A 19,883-nucleotide genomic window follows, 5' to 3' on the forward strand; every position below is an offset into this window, starting at 1 on the left:
AATGACCATGTTGGCCTCTTTCTGCTTATATTATCTTTTTTTCCTCCTTCCCACTTCTCTTCTTGAGTGTGGTAGGGAAAGGCTACAGAGAGTGAGATGGGAGAGGACAGAGAGTCAAAGAAGTGAGAAAGAAGCACAGGCATGCCAAACAATGGAAGCCTTTAGAAAAAGAGAGAAAGCATGGAGCGAGGAGGGGAGAGTGAGGGCAAGCATGACATCAAGTCGGAGGTTACAGCATTCAGAACTGAGCAAAAACAATGCCATACATAAGAGGTTTTTAATTAAAGTGGTCTTAAAACAGATTAACTAAGATTGGTTTTTTTAAAGTTAGGATATTTTTCCAAAGGGAAGGACTTTGTAAGACTAAAATCTCAAGAATAGAGATTCAAAGATGGAGAGAGGATCCACTCTGAAGAGTCTTCAGGGGAACAAAAACAGGTAGAAAAATATGGAAGAAGGGGAAATATGAAGCCCTAGACATCAGAGAACCAAGCAAAGTGGCCTGATGGGGTAGTATCTGGAAGAGGAGTCCAGACCTAGGACCAGGGTCAGGACAAAACCACCCAGAGCACGATGAGGCAGGGACCAGAATGGGGTGGCAGGATTGGGCCCTGTAGCCTCTCCTGTGGAACCTGACTTCAGTCCTTTTGGCAGTCTTGTAAGCACAAGAGGCCAAGATGGCCCTTTACTTACTTTCCTCCTCTGTCAAAATGGCTTAATCACCTCCCTGCTGCAGTAGTCAAAAACTGCATGCGACAATGTATTTTGTAAATCCAGAGAAGTTTCTTGTCTATAAACCATGGATAAGTCACTACTGATAATGGGGCTTACCATACACTGAGAAAAATATTCTGCTTACATTCTGAAGCGACCATTGATTCTCAATTTGTGTTCCTTCTACATTTTTGGTGTGAAAATGCCCTTCGTTTTTGAAGTACTAGTGGTAGTTTTTCCATGTGTTCATCTCCTGGTGGACTTTTCATTTCCCAAGTCCTTTCAAATGTATCTCTGTACATTTCTTCACACCCAACCCCATCATTTTGTTACTGTACCCTGTCCATTTGCTTTCTTAGACTCAAAACAATTCCCAACCTCAAGGAACACAAGAATATAAGTCAAAGTGGAGAATATATCAGCTCATAGAGCAAGATGTCCCATTGCAAAGAGTCTCAGAACTGGTCCATTCAAAGTCACAGCAGCATCACAGAAAGAGATGTTGTGTTGCTCTGCTTTGTCATCTTCAGTCTACCTTCACTCAGGCTCTCTCACCTTGCTCAAGATGGTGGCCACCAAGTTCCTGATGTCACAAAGTGCCACAGCAGCCTCCAGGACAAGAGGGACTGAATCTACCTCTATGTCTCTTTCTAAAAACCATCCCCCCACGTTCCTCAATATCATCAGGGTTTGAACAAAAAAGAGTTGGTACAGTCACAGAATTTACGTGAACTTGAGTGTTCTACGCTGCTTAAGCAGATAACCATGAAATGGGCCAAGTAAAATAAAGGGAATTTATTTGTTTATGGTTTTTAGGCCAGGAAAATGTCAAAATCAAGTCATCATCAAGGTGATGCTTTCTCTCCAAGACTATGGCATTCTGGGGTTGGCTGCTGGTGACCCTCAGTTCTTAGCTTGACACATGACCAGGCATATAGTAATGTCTCCTGTCTCTTCTTTCTTTTCTGGTTTCTGTTTCAGCTTCTTGCTTCCAGTGGCTTTATTTCTTTCTGTTTGAATCTTGTTCCACTTATAAGGACTCCAGTTATAGGACTAAGCCCATCCTGACTGAGGTGGGTCATACCTTAACTGTAGCAGCCTCATCAAAAGGTCCTGCTTACAATGGGTTCATACCCACAGGAATGGATTAAATTTAGGAATGTGCCTTTCTGGGGTACATACAGCTTAAAACCACCACACTCCACTCTATGAATCCCCAAAAGGCATGTTCTTTCTATATGCAAAATACATCGATTCCATCACATTATCTCAAAAGCCATTGCTTCTGAAACAACAATGTTTAGCAAAAAGTCTCATCAAAATTGGTTATGGGTATGGTCTGTCCTGGAGCACGATTCCCCTCCAGCTGTGGACCTGTGAAAATTAGAGAACAAATTATCTGCTTTCAGTATACAATGGAGGGACAGGTAAAAGATAAACATTTCTATGCCTATAGGAAGAAATTGGAAGGAAAACAGGGTCACGGGTCCCAAACAATTCCAAAATCCAGCAGGGCATACACCATTAGATTTCAACATCTGCGAGTCATCTATGGAATGATGTTTTATCCCCCAAGCCTGATAGAGCAGCATCCCCACTCTTTCCATGGGCTTAAGCAGCAGTCATGCTCTCCCAGAACACTGGAAGGTGGTGAAGGTTCCACCCTCCCCAAGTATAATGATGGCTGCCAGGCTGTCCACAAACACCAGGGGATAGTCTCCACCCACACAGAGCACTGGGGTGGCAGCCATATTCAGCAAGCCCTAGGACACAGGCTCTACCTTCGAGAACTCTAGGGCAGCAGTACTCTTCACAGGCAGAAGGCACGCCCTTTAAAAGCTCCAGGGCAGACTCATCCTTTCCACCCACTCTCTTGACCCAAGAAGATGCCCTTGGTTCAGATCTCAACTTCTGTGGTTTAGCTCTTGAAGTGCTTTTTCCTTGATTTTGTCTCTTTCCTGTCCCTTTCAGTCCAGTCTCCATTCATACAGTTCCCACCAAAAAAATGTGTTGGTTTCACCTGTAGTACACAAGGTTCTGTTCCATCAGACTCTAAGACTTTCCACAAATCCTACCTGGATAACTATACCTCAAATCCTGAGTTCTATGGACATGGCTGACTGTATCCATGTTCAGTTAAGCCCTCACTTGGAGCACTATTCTCTGAGGACTTGCATTTAGAAACTCAGAACTTTTCAAACGATCAGTTTCTGGTTTCCTTGTACCCAACATTTCAGCTCTAATCTATCCCTTTCCTCTTGCATTTTACCATAAGTTGCAAGGAGAAACCAGGGCTCGTTTCCCACACTTAATGTGGAAATCTCTTCAGTTAGATATCCAAGCTCATCACTTTCAAATTCTGCTTTCCATCCAATATCAAAACTCAATTTTACTGTCTTCTTCCACTTTAAAACAAAGATCACCTTTCTTCCAGCTTCCAATAACACAATCACTATTTTTGTCTAAGGCCTCACCAGCATTACTTTTAGCATTCATATTTCTACCAACAGTCTCTTCCAAGTAATCTAAGCCTTTTGTATCAAGTGTCTCACAATTCTTTCAGACTCTACTCATTACCCAACTCCAAAGCCATTTCCACATTTTTGGTATTTGCAATAGCAGCACCCCACTTTCCTGGAACCAAAATCTGTTTTGGTTTCCTAGGCTGCTTAAGCAAATACCATGAAATGGATTGGATTAAATAATGAGAATTTATTAGCTTATGGTTTTGGGGCCAGGAAAATATCCAAATCAAGGCTTCATCAACACAATGCTTTCTCTTCAAGACTGTGCAATTCTGGGGCTGGTTGCTAGTGTCCTTTGGTCCTTAGGTCTTCATATGGTCAGACACATGGTTGCATCTTCTAGTCTCTTCCTTCTGTTCTGGATACCTGTGCTGGTTTGAAAGGATGTATGTACCCTAGAAAACCCATGTTTTAATCCTAATCCCATTTTGTAAAGGCAGCCATTTCTTCTAATCCCCATTCAGTGTTATAGGTTGGAAATTTGATTGGGTTATCTTCAGGGAGATGTGATTCATTCAAGTATGGGTATTAAACTTGGTTAGATGGAGATGTCTCCACCCATTCTATGTGGGACTTGATTAGTTTATTGGAATCCTATGAAACAAATGACAGGAGATTCTGAAAGCAGAGAATGACTACAGGATGACAAGAGAACCACAGAGTCCACCATTCAGTGACCTTTGGAGATGAAGAAGGAGAATGCCCCAGGGAACTTAATGAAGCAAGGGGCCTGGAGAGGAAACTAGAAGAGGTCACTATGCTTATCATATATACTTCCAGCTGAGAGAGAAACCCTGAACCTCATCAGTCTTCTTGAACCAAGGTGTCTTTCCCTGGATGCCTCAGATCAGACATTTCTATAAAGTTGCCTTAGTTTGGAGATTTCCATGGCCTAAAAACTGTAAACTTGCAACTTATTAAATTCCCCCTTTTAAAAGCCATTCCATTTCTGGTATATTGCATTCCAGCAGCTAGCAACATAGAACAGTACCTTTTCAGCTTCTTACTTCCTGTGGCTTTGTTTCTTTCTGACTGGATCTCATTCCACTTACAAGGACTCCACTAATAAGAGTAAGACCCATCCTGATTAAGGAGGGTCACACCCTAACTGAGGTAGCCTCATCAAAGGTCCTACTTACCATGGGCTCACACTCACAGGAATAGATTAAATTTAATACTATTTTTTTCTGGGGTACTCACAACTTCAAACCACCACATGGGGTGGGAGGCAATTTAAAGAGTATTAGGCAGAGTTAAGGGTACCAACAAGTGATGGTAAAGGGCCAAGGGGTTGGCATTAGGAGAGAGCCAACACTGCTCCTGGCCCTGAAGGGGCAGGAAGAAGCTGTGACATCCTCACTGCCCAAAAAAAGAGCTGGAGCAGAAGGAGCGAGCTTGCCTGGCAAGAGCAGGAAGAAAGGGATGGAGAGGAAAGAGTAATGACTCCTCTAAGCAATCCCTCCTGCCACCCTCTGATCTCCTAGCAATATCTCCATTAGCCAGACCCAGTGGAAAGCCTGGCTGTGGCAGTCCTTTGAAGTAAGCCTTCTAGAGCACAGAGATAGGCAGAAAAAGACAGACTATGGTTCTGGATGGAGATGGACAGATGGAAAATGACCAGCATGTCCCCCTAACATACTGCCCCATGGACACCATCATCCAATGAAGGATGACACACCTGCTTTTTTTTTTTTTTTTTTTTGACATACTTGCTTTTAAACCAACCACTTCCATGAACATTTGGCTTAGAGCATTAGACTACTCAAGATTTAACTTGAATTCATGGGGGCAGGGGTAGACACTGAAACAAAAATCATAATTTTGCCAGCAAGAAAGAAAGGAGTAATATCTTCCACAATAAATTTTTCTAGAAAAAAGACTATAGGTTTACATGAGATTTTGTTGGTTTGTCCAGAGTGATGCCCCGATGAATCCCAGAGCGATTTGATCAGTGAGTGGAAAAGTATTTGTGAAGTCTCCTTTGGGGAATGGTGAGAATGGGGAGAAATTCAACTTCCCCAAGTTGAATTCTTGATATTCTCACAAGCAGTGTGGACCACCAAAGTTACAGGCTGAGCCCCCAGTCTTGGGGTTTGTTCATATGAAACTTAACCCCACAAAGGATAGGTCAAGCCTACTTAAAATTTAGGCCTAAGAGTCACCCCCAAGAGAACCTCTTTTGTTGGTCAGATGTGGCCTCTCTCTCCAGCCAACACAGCAAGAAAACTCACCACTCTCGCCCTGTCTACTTGGGACATGACTCCCAGGGGTGTGGACCTTCCTGGCAACATGGGACAGAAATCCTAGAATGAGCTGAGACTCAGCATCAAGGGATTGAGAAAAACCCTAGAATGAGCTGAGACTTAGCATCAAGGGATTGAGAAAACCTTCTCGACCAAAAGGGGGAAGAGTGAAATGAGACAAAGTGTCAATGGCTGAGAGATTCCAAACAGAGCTGAGAGGTTATCCTGGAGGTTATTCTTATGCATTAAGTAGATAGCACCTTGTTATTCAAGATGTAATGGAGAGGGTGGAGGGAACTGCCTGAAAATGTAGAGCTGTGTTCCAGTAGCCATGTTTCTCAAGGATGACTGAATAATGATAGAGCTGTCACAATGTGACTGTGTGATTATGAAAACCTTGTGTCTGATGCTCCTTTTATATACCTTGGCAACAGATGAGTAGAACATATGGAACAAAAATAAATAATAGGGGGAACAAATGTTAAAATAAATTTAGTTTGATATGCTAGTGATCAATGAAAGCGAGGGGTAAGGGGTATGGTACGTATAATCTCTTTTTCTTGTTTTCGTTTTATTTCTTTTTCTGTTGTCTTTTTATTTATTTTTCTGAATTGATGCAAATGTTCTAAGAAATGATGAATATGCAACCATGTGATAATATTGTGAATTACTGATTATATGTGTAGAACGGAATGATCATATATTGTTTTTGTTTGTTTGTCGTTAATTTTTTTAATTAAAAATAAATAATTGAAAAAAAAGACTACAGGTTTGATAGTCTTTTTTTTTTTAATTGTTCTTACTTGGCAAAATAAAAAAATCGAAACCTTAAGCAAGGGTTCCAAACATTTTTTGTAAATTTACTGGTCTGTGAAATATAGAAGATTTGGAACAGCTTTGATAAATATACTTATAAAAGTAAAAGACTATCTGGTCTCATTAGGATTTGGAGGTTGGGATTTAAAAGCAGTCTGGAGCTGGAAGGCTGCAAAATAGAGACACACTTTATAATCTAGATGTTAATTTAGATTTAAAAAAAAAAAAGAGGCAGAGCACCTATTAAAACAGTTCTCTATGGAATGTTCTCCCAGGCTTTGTCTACTGGAGGATTTAAGTGACTCAAAGAGCGGTGATTCTGGGGAAGACCAAAACATTTCCTCTCCTCCTCTGGAACAAATCACAACACACAAATCCAATTTAATCCTTGCCTAATGCAATATGTTGTTGCCAAAACCAGTCTTGATTATTACAATAGACAAAAAAAGCAAAGAGAACCATTTAGCAGCTTATGCTAAACGGCAGTCTGATTGTGAGCTCCTTACTGAAAGGAGAACAAACTGGAAAGGAACATGTGAATTGCTGTCACCCAGAAGCCAGCCTCAGAGCCATCATCACATAACTGCCTTAGGAATAACTGATCATTCCATTTCATTGCAGATGACAGAATAGTTTAAAACTTTCACCTTCTGCTCCCAAAATGCAGATGTTATAGCTGTGAGTAATGGACTGGGATTTAGATTTCCTGCCTCACTGTGAAACTTCCAGTTGACTTTCAGAAGATTCTGAGCATTTCTTTCAACAATTCTTGAGGAACAACTGAGTGTTACGTGAAACAAAGACCAAAAATTAAAATTTAAAAGCAAACATTTATTGAATTTCAACAGTCTAGGAATGATAAATAAAACCTTTCATTCTGACCACAAACAACAGTAGCAAAATCCCAAAGAAGTCAAATGATTCCTTCAATCTACAAATAAAATTGGTGATCTTCCAGCAAATTTTCGTTTATTTGCACACTTGTGATTATAATAAAAGCAGAGTAGTTTAACTACAGTTTATAAAACAGAAGAAATTGATGCACTTGCTAGTTGCTTTTCTACATGTAGTATGTGTCATCAAAATAAGCTAATAAATAAGGAAGTGTTGGGACAATGACTAAGGAAGAAATCCTTTGGAGGCAGTTAGAATGGCCTTCAGGAGGACATGGGTCTTAAGAAGGTGTCTGAGCACTGAAAGAGGCGTTGATACAACAAGGTAGACTGGGAAATACACCAGGTAGTATTCATCCTCACAAGAAGAAAGAGGGCAGGATATATTGAAAAGGTTGTTGAAGATGCTTTCCAAAAGACCAGTTAATAAAGAAAAGTGAGGGGATTGTGGATACAGTTGCAACAAATTTCAAAGCCCATTTCTTGAAGCTTTAAAGAAAAAAACCAAAAGATTGGATGATAGGAAGCCAGTGAAAGGATCCAAGGTATACTGCTATGTTCTTTTCGTGAAAGTTATTTTGCAGACTTACTTCATCTGCAGGGCCTGAATGAAGAAACTGAAAGAAAAGCTGTCTGCTCCTACTCTCTTATCCAAGGCATTGTCAGGAACCCAAAGAATTGAGCTATCTTCGAGGATCTCCAACAGAGAAAAGAGTGGCAGTCAAAACAATGCCGTTGTCTGAATCTAGTGAATGTTCCACATCATATTGTCCCAAATAGTACTAAGAAATCAGGAAGTCAAGGAAGAGCTGAAAGGGAAAGGAAGGATTTTTTCCACCACCCTGTTTAATTTGGGGTGACTGTCAAGCATTCAAGAGGAAGTGCCTCAGCCACAGAAGGTACTTAATCTAAATGGGAGACCTGTTTGGTTTGGTTACCCCTGAATTTAGCTTCTTCAGAAATAGAAAGAGCAAATTCCGTAATAAGCAAGAAGTCTGCGTGCAATTCGCAGAATGCTAACTGAACTCTGGGTAAAGGAAGTGGGGTAGTTGCTGACATTTAAGACAGAAGTTTTGCATCTATAATTAACTTAGATTTATCTTCAATTTAGTTTTCCTGTTCAACTTCCAGAATATTTTAACTGTAAAAGCCCCTGAATTGAAAAAAAAAAATCTGTAATAAGAAAATCTGGTACTACTTTGTGAATCAAGTTTTTAAATGGGCATAAATATTTCCATGTGTTGGCATGCCTTTGCTAGCCATTTAGACTGCATCTTACTGCCTTTATCTGTGGCTAAACAGAGGCAACCAGCTGACCAGACGAGCACTGTGTCAGTCGGGACCTAAGGGGAGCAGACGGCGAGGTTGAGTTAGAAGTGCAAGAGATTTGTTTGTTTGTTTGTTGGGAGCAGCATTGTGAAAAACATAAGGGAAGAATCAAGATTGGTGGGGCAAGCCTTCAGATCTAAAGATGTGACACCTGGAAAGGGAAAGGGGTAAGAAACAAGATAGGGAGAAGAGAGTCTCAGACAGCCAAACTGATAGGAGTGAAGCCTGCCCATTGGAGGAGTCCTGTTGGACAGAGATGGCCTTAGTTCCCCACCACCACCAGCACCAAACTCCATCATTAGCTGAGAGCTGCCAGGCAAAGTATAATTGTGGTTCAAAAGCTGAAGCAGATACTGGAAATGCTGCGGCTGAAAGGCTGTCAGCTGACCAGACATTTGCTCTCAAATGACAATCTGAGCGGCATATCTCACTGGTTGCCACAGTCCACTCATGAACTGTATGGACTCACTTCTCCATTGATGTTTTTGGAGCAACCCCTCCAGAGACCCACTGCTTCTCCTGAGTTCTACCCATCTTCCTCTCCACTGACATTGTGTAGCAGCAGCAGCCCTACCTCTCTCTCTGTTGACCAGGCTCTTCATCGCTGCCAAAACGCTGACTCTTTTTCTTGTCCAAGCAGCAGCCATAGCTTGTAGTTCAATAGGACTTTTGTGTGTTTCCTGGCAAGAAAGCAACCCCTTTGGAGACTGGGATCTTTCACCCTGAAGTTAAGTTCTGGAAACCAGAAAATAAAAATCCCCTGTAGGTCATTAGGAATGAAAACGAGTGAAGCCGCTCCTGTGAATCCATGTGATTCTTTCTCTTTGGGACATAGCTCCAGCTAGAGATCTCTGATTCAGAAGGTCCCTGTACTCTCAGCACCCTATCCTCACAGAATAGTACACCATTCTCAGAATACTGCCTCCAAGCTGGAGCTCCAGCCAAGTCAGCAGCTCAGGTTGGTGCAGTATGTCATAAAACCAGTTGATCTCTGCACCTCCTTTGTTGATGGATGTTCCACAATGTCTGCTCTGTTGTGTGGGATTCCATGCCTGCAGATGCACCATTCCATAAGCCACCAGCTGGTGGTACTAACGGAATCTCTATGGACAGGAAAGGTAAGTCCACAGCTAAAATATGTATTTATTCTTGGGAGAACAAATCACTGTCGTCCAGGACAGAGGAGACCAAAGTAATCTTGCCACAAAGCGGCCAGGTGGTCTTCTCAAGGAAGCAGGCCATGTACGGGGCTCAGCATTGTTCTCTATGGCTGGCAGAAACAGCTGTTGCTGGGTCAGTCTTGGTAAGTGGGAGTCCGTGATGTTAGCCCCAAGTACCTCCTCCATCTCTGCCATCATAGCGACTTCATCCATGGCCCATCATTCCAGGTCCTGGGTAGCAGATAACAAAGGCTATCTAATGTCAATTGGCCATGTTATTCCCCTGCTTAGGAACCAGTCTTTACCACGACTCTGGGAATTGTTTTTAAAAGGCTTCATTGTAAAGATCATGGCCTAGGTGCAGAACCCCAGGGGCCTGCATTGCCATTCTCCTACTGGGGCTTTCCCCAGACTCAACACTGCATTTTTCCCACCTCTGACATTTCCAGCACCATAAGGTCTTCTGAATCTTATGTCCCAAGCAGCAGGTCTGTTTGTACCATAGCATGGACCTGCTGAATGCCCTGTCCATAGACCTTCCTGCCACCTGCTATTCGGGCCAGAACAATATTCCTAGATGTAAAATGTGTTGTCTCCAGAATCTGAGAGGGCTTACCAGGCAATGTGTTTCCCTTTGTGGGGGTAAGGGATGTAAGATGCAGCAATCTGTCTTTTACTTTGAAGGGGATTTCCCAGCATTCCCTGACCACTATACTCCTAAAAATTTTACTGAAGTGGCATTTCTCCAACTTTATGAGATTCAGAGGTTTCTCTCTCAACCTCAGGAACATATGTTTCTTATCAGGGCTGTTAGCATTCTAGCTACCTCCTGCTGAAGTGGGATGACACAGTAAGTATATACTGTTAGCTCTTCCATGTGAATAGTTTCCCTTTCTGATCCTCTTTCTTGATTGAGACAGAAAAGATGGCATTTGTCTTATCAGTGGTTGCACAGTAGTTATATGAGGTGAGATTCTTCTGCTGTAGAAAAGATACCAAATCAGACACAAACAGCTTTGATTGAGCTATGACTTAGATGAGCTTCTGATAGTCCACAGTCATTCTTCAAGACTCACCCAGTTTGGCAGAGGACAACCTAGTGAAATAACTGGAGATATGATAGCAGCTCCCACCACTCAATCCTTCAGTCCCCAAAGGTGACATCAACTGCCACCACCACTCCACTCTGTGATGCAATATTGTTTCAGATTTACAACTATAGCCAAAAGGAACATCTACTTGGCCTTTCCTAATATGACAAAAGCTCAACCAAGGGCCCAGTGGCAAGGTTATTCCAACTGCCAAGTATGTCAAGCTGAAGTATACATTCAGAGACTGGAGGAACAATCTCTGGGTGGGTCCATGGACCCAGTAAACCTACTGTAAGCCAGACTTCAGCCAGAACTTCATTTATTACCTGGGTCCTGTGTGTCACCCCTAAACAGTGGGGTTATAAAGGCATGCCAGGTCTCCAAGTTATCAATGCCTACTCAAAACCGGTGCCCAATCCTCAAATTGTCTGGTACTTTCCCCAGAGAACAGTCACCCAAATAAATGGTCTTTAGGGAAGGGGAAGGGTTTTCTTACTTTATATACCTGCTGTGGTGTTGCTATGTTCTTCCTCTTGGGAACCTAGCCTCCTTTTCAGTCCAGGTCCAGGTTTGAGAGGTGCCTCAGATTCAAGAAGTAGACAAAAAAGAATTTCATAGTTTTGCAGAGCAACCACCCTCACCCTCCTGTGCATCCATTCTTGCCTTCCTTGATTAAGTATACTAACACTCACCCTCAGTGGATTGGGTGCCCCATCATCATTGTTATGCATTGACTAAGGTATGTGACACATTTTACATCCTGAGTCACAGCTCACAGAGGATGGCACCACAGAATTCCTGATGGCTTGGTGAATAGTGTGCTCTCAGGACCTTCCCACACGATGCGATCCTCTGGCAGGTGTCCAGGTCTCACGTGACACATCTCCCCAGTGTGTTCACTTCCCTGAACCTTTGATCCCCTTCCTCTACTGGCCATGCCATTGAACTTTTCAACTTCCTTCAGACCCACCCAGAAGCAAGTCTACACCATCACCTGGGGTCTTTGTCAGGGTGTTAAATCCCATATCCTGAGAAAGTGTTCCCAAATCCATAAATTCATGCTTATCCAGTTTTAGGTTTCAGCCTCCCTCCCTTACTGCCATCACGCCAGTCCCAATTCCTGCCAGTACATGCTGGCTAATTTTTTCAGTTTGGGAAAACGTAATCCCTTCCCAATTTATCAAGCTCAGCACAACATTCCTGGCTTGGTTATGCTGTGTCATACCCATAGTTCTTGGCCTAGAAACCAAGAAAGGTAATGGGCATTCTGAGGAGACCCTTCTTATCTGTGAGGAGAAGACTCTGAAGTGTCCTAGCTGTTAATAGGGAGCCCTAAGTCACCTCCACACATTCTGAGGGTTCAGAGAAGTCTGGGAAGTCAAAATACTTGGAGCCACTGACCCAGTGTCCCTTTCCCATCTCCTGGCCAGGGCACAGAACCTGACATAAATGATTCAACCACCTTTGAAGTTAGAAAGACTACTAAATCTTGAGTTTGTTCTGCTTTTTCTATTCTCTGACTATGGTAGATGCTGGCCTCTTCGAAAGCTCTCCAAGAGGCCCTCTGGGCTTCACACTTAGTTTCCAATTGTTGATTAACTGCACACAGCTTTCCATTATCCCACTGCAGGAAATCAATGCAACTTACTAACAACCAGCCAATTCCATTGTTCCTGTAAAGTTGTTTGCCTCTGACTTTTCAGATGCCTGAATCATCTCTCCAGCCACAACTTTCCCCTGCAGTGAAGTGTAGTGGGGAAGGTTTTAACAACTGTATAAGTGCCTGGTGCCAAAAATTATCCCTGCTCCACAGGGTCATCCTCATCCAGGATGGGATCCTCATTGCCTGTTGAGTGAGTGATCCGGTCCCCAAACCCTCTTACCACCTCTTTCTTGGACAGCTTTTAGTACCACTGTATAAGGTGGGGGCCTTCAGGAAGCAGCTGCCATGATGCAGTTGGGCATACAGAGGTTGAATGCAGGTGACATTTGTGAAAGATGAAGACGTAGATCAGAGTTGGGTAAGAAAGGCTTTCAGACCATGGTGCAGACCTGATGCCTCTGAAAAGACAGGGAGAAGCAGGGTTGGGAAGGACACACCCAGGCAACAAAGCAGAGCTGGCCAAGTCCCGGGCAACCCAACACAGAGCACTGGGAGCACAGGGATTTCATGGAGGGGTAACAGGATTTGACCTCACCTTAAAAGTCATTCATGCGGTTGTGTTGGGTGCCCTGTGGGGTGTGGACACAGCTAGCTCTGTTAGGAAATTTGCAGTTACCAAGAAAGGGTGGACAGTGTTCATACCAGGGTGCAAAAGAAGAGCTAGGGATGACTCCTGGAGTTGCCGTCTTGAGCAGAACACAGTGACCTCTGCTGTACTTTCCTAGGCTCCCTTGGCATCCTGTGATTTGGGGGGCAAGGCTTCACTCAAGTAGTAAAATGTGATGGATTAGATTCCAGGCCCAGAAACTCTGAGTTTAAGATATGAAAAGATTTCTGAAGAGCTGTTCTTTTTCCCATAATATTAACCATAGTAAGATATAACTGTGATGGTTAAGTGCATGCATCAACCTGGCCAGGTTATGATATCCAGTTGTTTGGTCAAGCAAGTACTGGTCTGACAGTTACTGTCAGGATATTTCATGGATTTAAATTATCAAGCAGCTGATTGCATCTATGGCTGATGACATCTACAATCAACAAAGGAAATGGCCTTCAGCAATGAGAGAGTCTCATTCAATCAGTTGAAGGCCTGAAAGGGAGAACTGATGATTTCAGCAGTGAAAATGAAGGATTTTTATTTCTCTTTCAGCCATCTAGCTTCTCCTGGGAATTCATCAAAAACCTTCAGGGGAGTTCCCAGCTTGCAGCCTGCCTGATGACATTCAGACTTGCCAATCCCCACAATCATGTGAGCAAATTCCTTTAATAAATCTCATAATATTTACATTATGATAGTACCTAATATTATATTATGTATATAATCCATTCCTGCAAACCTATGATAGGTAGGACCTTTTGATTAGGTGATTTCACTTGAGTCTACCCCAAGGAGGATTTTAATCCTCCTACTGAAGTCCTTTTTAAGATGATAGAAATTCAGGGAAACACCCAGAGAATTTACAGCAAAAGCCACAGATGGAGAAGCCAGAAGCTGAAGCAACAAAACCCAAGAAAGAAAGACCAGCAGACGTTGCCATGTGCCTCACTGATCGAGGAGCCCAAGCTCACCTGTAACCTTGTCTTCAGAGAAAGTATTGCCTGTTGATGCCTTAATTGGACATTCTCATGGCCTTAGAACTGTAAATTTTTAAGCCAATAAATCCCTGTTGTTAAAAGCAAATCCATTTCTGGTAAACTTTGGGTATTTATGTAATACCTGCAGCTCAGAATTAGAGCTCCGAAGCTATGAAAGTCAGCAGTACCCCATACAGGAACTGTTTAAAAAGTTGAAAAAGGGATCAGACTTCTACTGAAGATATGAAGGAAGCTGATCTGAATAGGACTGGGGTAGATCAGAACACAGGGGAAAGGATGATATCATTCATATTTTAAAACTTCAACTTCTGTGTGAGACCAAAGGGAGAGATGTTTATTTGGTGCAAAATATATATTTGGGGTGGCACATTACCTAATTTAACTTGTGTAGTCAGTTTAGTTGAACACCATGAGTACATGGAATCTTGAATAGGGTGTGAGAGCTTATTGGTTTGTCCAGGTTAGTGTGATGCCCTGATATATCCCAGAGTAATTTGGGCAGTGATTAAAGAACTATTTGCAAAGTTCCCTTGGGGAACTGGGGAGAAAGAAGGAAATATTTAACTTCTCCACTTGGAGAATTCCTGATATTCTTGCATACAGTGGGGACAACCAACTCAATAGGCTGAGCCCTTGATCTTGGGGTTTGCCCTATGAAACTTATTCCTGCAAAGAATAAGCTAAGTTTACTTATAATATGTCTAAGAGTCACTCACAGAAAACCTCTTTTGTTGCTCAGATGTTGTCTCTCTCTCTCTCTCTCTCTCTCTCTCTCTCTCTCTCTCTCTCAGTTCGGTAGGTGAACTCACTGCCTTCCCCCCTACATAAAACATACCTCCCAGGGGTATAAAGCTCCCTAGCAACATGGGAGAGAACTCCAGGATGAGCTGGTACCCAGCATCATGGGATTGAGAAAGCCTTCTTGACCAAAAGGGGGAAGAGAGAAATGAGACAAAATAAAGTTTTAGTGGCTGAGATATTTCAAACAGAGTTAAGAGGTTATCTTAGAGGTTATTCTTATGCATGATATACGTATTCCTTTTAAGTTTATGCTGTATAGGAGTGGCTGGAAGGAAGTACTTGAAATTGTAGAGCTGTGTTCCATACCTTTGATTCTTGAAGATGATTGTATAAAGATATAGCTTTTGCAATGTGACTGTGTGATTATGAAAACCTTGTGTCTGACCCTCCTTTTAGCCAGGATATGGACAGGTGAGTAACACAATATGGATAAAAAATAAATAATAGGGGGATTAAGGAGTAAAATAAATTGGGTAGATTGAAATACTAGTGGTCAAGAGAGGGAAAGGTATGCTTGTTATTTTCTTTTCTGGAGTGATGCTAATGTTCTAAAAATGATCATGGTGATGAATACACAACTGTGTGATGATAGTGTGAGCCACTGATTGTACACCATGTATGGACTACATGTGTGTGAAGATTTGTCAATAAAAATATTTTTTTAAGACAAGCAAGTTCATTTCTGGTATATTGCTGTGCTGGTTTAAAGGGATGTATGCCCCCTAGAAAAATCATGTTTTAATCAAAATCCCATTTCATAAAAGTGGAATAATACCTATTCAATACTGTATGTTTGAAACTGTAATCAGATCATCTCCCTACATGATGTGATTTAGTCAAGAGTGGTTGTTAAGCTGGATTAGGTGACGACATGTCCCACCCATTTGGGTGGGTCTTGAATGGTTTATTGGAGTCCTATAAAAGAGGAAACGTTTTGGAGAATGGGAGATTCAGAGAGAGCAGAGAATGCTGCAGCACCACGAAGCAGAGAGAGTCCACGAGCCAGTGACCTTTGGAGATGAAGAAGGAAAATGCCTCCGAGGGAGTTTCATGAAACCAGAAGCCAGGAGAGAAAGCTAGCAGATGACGTATTCACCATGTGCCCTTCTAGCCGAGAGAGAAGCCCTAACCGTGTTCGCCATGTGCCTTCTCACTTGAGAGAGAAACCCTGAACTTCATCAGCCTTCTTGAACCAAGGTATCTTTACCTGGATGCCTTAGATTAGACATTTCTATAGACTTGTTTTAATTGGGACATTTTCTCGGCCTTAGAACTGTGAACGAGCAACTTATTAAATACCCCTTTTTAAAAGTCATTCTGTTTCTGGTATATTGCATTCCAGCAGCTAGCAAACTAGAACAATTGCATTTCATCAGCTTGAGAAAACTGAAGCACTCGCTTTGCCTGAACACTCTTCCCTCCAAGGTCCACGTGGCTTCTCCCTCTCCCCTGTCAAGTCTTTGCTCAAACCTCCCATTCTCACCAACCAATTCTCTATGCCCTGATTAAACTTGCTGTTTCCTCACCCTGTACCTCCCCTACTCCACTCTCCTTACACTGCCCCCACACTTTCTCTTTTCTTTATTGTTGTTGTTGTTTTGCAAAGCCCTCATTACCTTCTAACTTTCTATATAATTTGCTTATCATGTTTATTATTTATTCTTCCCATTTTCTTCCCAGTAGAGATCAAGCCATTTGGCATAATATTGCTTCAAAGCTCTTCTGTTGTAGCTTACCAGCGTTAACAAAAGGAAAAATAAAAATACCTGTGGGCTTTATTTTAGTGGTCCAATTTGAAGACTGTACTACTCTATCGATGCAGCTAAGAACAGGTCTCAAGAACAAGGAACAGCAGCAGTGCCCAGGAGGAAGGACAGACAGGTAATTCTGCAAAGGGTGGGAATCCAGTAGAGGACTTTTGAGTGCCAGTACAAGGTGGACTGTGTTCAGTATGGGCGGTAACCTAAACCAAGCAGAGAAGAAACATGTGGCATCATTCTCTGGACCCCAAGCCCTGAGTGGTCCCCTCTGTTAATAGAGAGACTATAAATGCACCCTTTCTGAATGTGAGAAAGCAACTACTTTTAGTTCAACCTGGGATTCAACAAAATTCATTACATCACTATGTTAAAGCATTGAGGTCATACTATGGAAGATTTGAAACCGAATAAGAAACGGTGTCTATCCTGAAGATGTTACAATATGGTAGAGGAAAAGGCAAGTAGACAAGTAACTATAAATATGAAGTAGAAAATTGCTGTAATTGAGGAGCAAAAGAATGTAGTCAGAGAACAAAGGATGGAATTGTATATTCTGCACTGGTGCTAAAACAGCACCCTGGGGCTACAAAATTACAAAGAAGGGGCCATTTCTTTCTGGCAGCAGTTTGCTTTAACTTGAAGAAAACCTATGGAAGACATAGTACTCCCAAAAATATAATCTACAAAATGATAGAGACAAAGCAAGGAATTCTGAGTGATTCTGCTGGTTGTCCCAGTGAGTTAGGCAGATTCATTTTAGTGTGAAGATCTACAAGGAAGCTTCACAACAACTTTGTTGAGAGAAATCCCAGGAGAAAAGGGGATTCTAAGGCTTAGAATAGGGGTTCCTAAGTCCAGCTGAACCTTTACAAGTGGACAGTGCCCTTCCACTGCCCACTTTGAAAATGTGCCTTGGTTTTATCAACAAAGCCTCAGATTTCCATATGATTTATAAAGAATAAGATTGTCGTAGACAATATGGCTCCGACTGTTGTAATTAACAATTGATATGGAGAGAGCATACTTAAAAACTTTTCTAAATTATTTTTCAAATACTGAAGCCAGCCATTAGCAACAATCTATGTACATGGGTCATATTTTTCTGTGCTGCTCTGACAAATACCACCCAAGGGGTTAGCTTAAACAACAAGCGTTTACTGACTCACAAGTTCAGATGCCAACCATCCAGCATGAAAATATCAGCAAAGCTTGCTTTCTCCCCAAAAATCATTCTGATGCTGGCTGATGGCAATTCTTGGGGTTCCCTGGTTTTCCCATAACATGGCGATGTCCTCTCCTTTCCAGATGGCTGCTGACTTCTGACAACTGGCTCCTTCTAAGGCTTCCAGTAATCCAGATTAAGATCCGCTCTGATTCAGTTGGCCCACACTTTACCTAAAAATAACATCAGAACATGTGTAACTTGGGGTACATAACTCAATCTACCACAATGTGATTTCTAGAATAGTTGGTAGTTAGTCTTTCTTTTCATTTAAATAAATTCTTCCCTACCCTAAAGTATGAACAGTAAATCCTGGAAATACAGATATTGTGCTACCAAAAAAAAAAAAAAAGTTAGTAGGGAACAGTATTAGTTCGATTTTAAAAGTTATATCTAATATCTTCCCCCAAGGAAACAGTTTGCTCAACACTTTTTGTATCTTAGTCTGCTAATTAGATTCATAGACATATAGAAAATTTAGCTTATATAATTCATTTGAAACCCAATATTTCTACTTTATGTTGCCATGTGCAATAGTTGATAGGCTGACCAAATTAATGCTTATCTTGGAATATTTAAGTATGAGCAGAAACACAAAGCACTTTAGAGTTTTCAGACTACTGTGTCTCTTTGCAGCAAACGACCATATAATGCACTTAAGTTGGGCAAAGGGAAGGACCTCCACCCTACCTAACTTAAAAGGACAAAGGGGGAAATGGGAAGCAGCACAAAAGCACTTTAATTCCCCTTAAAATTTTAAGAAACTCACTGTTTTAGGCTTTTGTCTGAAGGACATTATCAACAATTTTGACAAAAGATATTTTAGTTTATACACAGTCATCTCAAGACTGTACATGTGTTTGCTTGGACTAACCTCAGAAACTCGAGCAAAACAAAATTCCAGTAGGTCATGGGGTTAACATATGCCCTCCCACAGATGACTTCTTTCCACCACTCAAATGCATACAAAGGCAGTAGGATGTACCAAGGAGCCATGAGAGATAAACACTTAACTACTCACAGTCAACCAATTTGGGGCTTTCAAGTCATGAAAAATTATTTAATCATTAAAGCAAAAACCACAAAGTAAAGCAAGTAAATACACTCCATTTTCATCCCATGAACTCTGCCCAGGTCCAACAGAGAATATGAGAGTTGATTTTATCCAACTTCTGAAGGAAAAGGTAACTATCACTTTAAAATTCATTTTATGGGTGCAACAAAATGGATGAAACTTGAAGACACCACATTGAGTGAAATAAGCCAGACACAAAAAGAAAAATACTGTGTGACCTCATTTATATCAAATACCCAAAATTAGCAAAGTCATAGACCCAAAGAGTAGATGAGAGGTTACTAGAAGCCAGGGGGTAAGGGGAAAGGGTAGTTATTGCTTAAGGATGCAAAGGGGGTAAAAAGAGTTTTGATAATGGATGTTGGTAACAGTAACACAATATTATGAATGTAATCAATACCACCAAATTTATACACTTGAAAGTGGTTACAGCGGAAAATTTTGAGTTGTATATGTGTCCTTACAATAAATTTTTTAATAAATTAAGAACTAACTTTATGGAATAAAAATAATCTCTCAGTGGATCTGCCTTAAAAAGCTATCATAAAATGGCATCCCTCAATTCCATTAATCATTAGGAACAAATCTCCTCCATGTATACATCACACATGATATGGAAGATTTTTTAAAAACACTAATAATTGAGGGGAAGGAGCACATTTCCAAAGGTAAAGTTCAGACTAGGCACTTATGTGTCTGTCTTGCCTCTCTCACCTCAAGCGTGGGCTCCCCAAAACCCTACAGCACCTGCAAAAGTGTAGAACCCAGGGAATGGGTTCCAAGAGTCTTGCCCTGAATTTGACTAAAACAGGCAAGTAGAGAAAGGTCTAATTGCGTCTCTTCCCAATGATGATGGTGAACACTCTTCACCTGGTATCAAAATTCCCCACTGAGAGTTATACAGAGAAGGTCGGGTTTAACAAATGAGTATGATTGCTGAATCACTGTACTGATCTTTCTCTTAGTCTTCAATATCTCAGAGCAGCTAGAAGCAA

The 19,883-nt window shown here is 41.6% G+C and overlaps 1 long non-coding RNA gene across 1 annotated transcript in view; it reads left to right on the forward strand.

Moving 5' to 3' along the window:
- Positions 1-16,699, forward strand: part of LOC143688211 (uncharacterized) — a 95,907-nt gene extending 79,208 nt beyond the window's left edge. Inside the window, exons 4-5 of the long non-coding RNA XR_013177882.1 lie at positions 13,585-13,683; positions 16,616-16,699. This is a non-coding gene — a long non-coding RNA (uncharacterized LOC143688211). The remainder of the gene's footprint in view (positions 1-13,584; positions 13,684-16,615) is intronic.
- The last annotated feature ends 3,184 nt before the right edge of the window (positions 16,700-19,883 follow it).

The sequence above is a fragment of the Tamandua tetradactyla genome, chromosome 1, assembly GCF_023851605.1.
Source record: "Tamandua tetradactyla isolate mTamTet1 chromosome 1, mTamTet1.pri, whole genome shotgun sequence".
In the NCBI taxonomy this organism is placed as follows: domain Eukaryota; kingdom Metazoa; phylum Chordata; class Mammalia; order Pilosa; family Myrmecophagidae; genus Tamandua; species Tamandua tetradactyla.